Source organism: Triticum urartu, unplaced genomic scaffold, assembly GCF_056163025.1.
Source record: "Triticum urartu cultivar PI428250 unplaced genomic scaffold, HENAU_Tu73 scaffold1300, whole genome shotgun sequence".
Classification (NCBI taxonomy): Eukaryota; Viridiplantae; Streptophyta; class Magnoliopsida; order Poales; family Poaceae; genus Triticum; species Triticum urartu.
In genome coordinates this window covers 11,296-15,000 of record NW_028259767.1, presented here as the reverse complement: position 1 = coordinate 15,000, position 3,705 = coordinate 11,296, and positions in this window count along the sequence as shown.

Below are 3,705 nucleotides of genomic sequence, written 5' to 3'. Positions count from 1 at the left end.
AAAGATTCTTCTGATTTTCTTGTTTCTATCTACTAGACGCCGTAGAGAATTGAGAATTTTCATGTCTTTCAATTCTCGTACTCGTAATTGGAAAGTTATGGAAGGAGACCCATCATTTTGCAATGAAAACAACATATAAAACTCTGGACAATTTCGAAATCAGGCCAAGCGTCTTAATACATATGCAAAAAAATTCATTATTGGCCCACCATTGATTAGAAGATTTAGCTTGTATGAATCGCTATTGGTTTGATACGAATAATGACAATCGTTTCAGTATGTTAAGGATACAGATGTATCCACAATTCATTTAGAGTTACTTAATAGTCTATTTCTTATACCATATCTCTATCCCGTGAAATTCTCGAGCCAAAAGATGGATGCATATGCTGTGTTTCATTTTGCTAAATGATATCAATTAAATGGTGTATCAATTCCATAAATTGCATATAGCAATAAATAAATCAGCAAAATTCTTTCTAATATTTTAGATAGAAGAAACATTTCTTCTATCTAAAATATTAGAAAGAATGTACCCTTCTATCCAAATCCAATTTGCATCGATAAAATAAATCCAAATTCCAGTAGTAGATGAATAATTGCAAATTTGTGTGTGTACGAGATTAGAATAACTTCAAAATAACTGACATAATTTTGTATTTTTCCTGATCAGAAAAATACATGAAAAAGAAAGGAGGTAGAAAAATTTTTGGATTTATGGTTAAAGAAGAAAAAGAAGAAAACAGGGGTTCTGTTGAATTTCAAGTATTCAGTTTCACCAATAAGATACGGAGACTTGCTTCACATTTGGAATTACACAAAAAAGATTTTTCATCGGAAAGAGGTCTACGAAGACTTTTGGGAAAACGTCGACGTTTGCTGGCTTATTTGGCAAAGAAAAATAGAGTACGTTATAAGAAATTAATCGGTCAGTTGAATATTCGGGAGCAGTAATTTAATCGTTCAAATTTTTTTCTTGTTTTATTATTTTTTTAGTAGTCTTATAGTAGTCTTAGATTTTTCATTTTGATGAGCCTCGCTTTGAGGAATTCATGGAATAATCCATTTTCATGGAATAATGAATTAAGGAAGAAAGGATATGAGTCTACCGCTTACAAGAAAAGATCTCATGATAGTCAATATGGGCCCTCAACACCCATCAATGCATGGTGTTCTTCGACTGATCGTTACTCTCGATGGTGAGGATGTTATTGATTGTGAACCCATATTAGGGTATTTACACAGAGGAATGGAAAAAATCGCGGAAAACCGAACTATTATACAATACTTACCTTATGTAACAAGGATATAGAGAGATTGTAGAAAGGGAGATAGGATAGTTTTATTTTTGCAAGAGACTTGTTGTAAATTCCTTAACTTAAGAAAGAAAAAAGAATAAAAACACAGATACATAACATAAAAAAAAGAATAAATAAGACGAGATTCGACCTCCCCCTACATATTTAATTTCCTCTCCTATACAAAAACTAGCAAGACCCACTCCATTGGTAATTCCATCAATAACACCCTTATCAAAAAACTCCGTGAGTTCGGTTAACCCTCTTATACCGAGGGTAAAGACCCTAGTATAGAAAATATCTATATAACCACGATTATATGACCAACTGTATATATTTTTTTTTACTTGATCTAAAAATTCTTTTTTAGGATTTCCTTTGTAAAAAGAGTTTATTAAATCCAAATTCTGAAAAAAAGAATAAGCGGATCCATAGAAGATATATGCTATGAATAAACCAAAGATAGCTAGACTTACAGAAGAAATTGCATTAGTAATAAATTCATATGAATTTACAAAAGAATTAGAACTTTCCTGGGTAAAGTTTATTGAGGGAGTTAACCACTTTGATAATATGGTTAACTCTGCTATTCCATTACCAATTCCTCCATTATCAAAAGAGATTCCTATGAATCCAATGAACAAAGTGAAAAGTAGTAATATAAGAAGAGGAAATAACATAGTATTTCCCGTTTCATGCGGATAGGCAAAAGTTTTTTTAGCCCCAAAAGACGTAGTAAAGGATCCTATCCTATTTCTTGTATTACCTTGAATTTTTGGTATATTTTGTGAAAAAAAAGAAACTCCACTCTTCGTTGTTGATAAAACGAAATCCCTATTCACTCCTTTGGGTATCCTTTTTCCCCATAAGGATATTGAATACAAGGAACTCTCTTTAGTGCTACTGTAATTTTGAAAATGAACACGCAAATACCCATCAAATGTAAGTAAATATATCCGAAACATATAAAAGGCAGTTAATCCTGCAGTAAAGGAGGCTATTATTCCAAAAAAGGGCGAATACAACCAACTATTACTAAGGATTTCATCTTTGGACCAGAAGCAAGCAAGAGGTGGAATACCACAAAGAGAAAGTGTACCCCATAAAAAAGTAGTTCTTGTGATTGGAATGTATTTTCTTAAACCGCCCATAAGAACCATATTTTGACTTTTATCTGGTGAATATCCAACAAGAGGTTCCATTGAATGAATAACGGATCCGGATCCCAAGAACAATAAAGCTTTTGAATAAGCATGAGTGATCAAATGGAATAAAGCAGCTTGATAAGAACCTATACCTAGAGCTAACATCATATAACCCAATTGAGACATTGTAGAATAGGCTAAGCTTCTTTTAATATCTCTCTGAGCAAGAGCTAAAGTAGCTCCTAAGAATAGTGTTATTGTACCTACTAAAGAAATAAAACTCATTATCAAAGGTAAAGATATGAAAAGAGGAAGAAGTCGAGCTAGAAGAAAAATTCCCGCAGCAACCATAGTTGCTGCGTGTATAAGAGCCGAAATAGGAGTGGGCCCTTCCATAGCATCGGGTAACCATACGTGAAGAGGGAATTGTGCGGATTTCGCAACTGCACCAAGGAATAATAAAAAAGCACACAAAGTAGTAAGTAAAGAGTTAATTCCATTATTAGGAATCCAGTTATTAGCTATTTTGAACAAATCCCTAAACTCTAAACTACCTGTTATCCAAAAAAAACCTAAAATTCCTAATAATAGACCAAAATCCCCTACACGATTAGTTACAAAAGCTTTTTGACAAGCACTCGCTGCGATTGGTCGTGTAAACCAAAAGCCTATCAATAAATAAGAACACATTCCCACGAGTTCCCAAAAAAAATAAATTTGTATCAAATTGGAGCTAGTAACCAATCCCAACATGGAAGTATTGAAAAAACTTATATAAACAAAAAATCTCAAATATCCTTCATCGTGAGACATATAACCATCACTATAAATAAGAACCAGGATTCCTACAGTAGTAATTAGTATTAACATAATAGAAGTAAGTGGGTCAATCAAGTATCCAAATTCTAAAGAAAAATCATTATTGACGGTCCAAGACCATAGATATTGATAGATCGAACTTCCATTTATTTGTTGAATAGACAGTTGAACTGAGAATACCATAGCTATACTTAAGAGTAAAACACTAGGAAAAGCCCATATGCGACGAAGATTTTTTGTTGCTGTCGGAATAAGAATAAGGCCAAATCCCATTGACATAATAACTGGAAGTGGGAGAAGAGGGATTACCCATGCATATTGATATGTATGTTCCATAAGAAAAGAAATTGCAATTTTTACTTCAATTTTTACTTCAATTTTTCTATAAAATTGTTTCCGATTCACCAAACCAATTCTTATCTCTTTCTGAAAGAATAAATAAA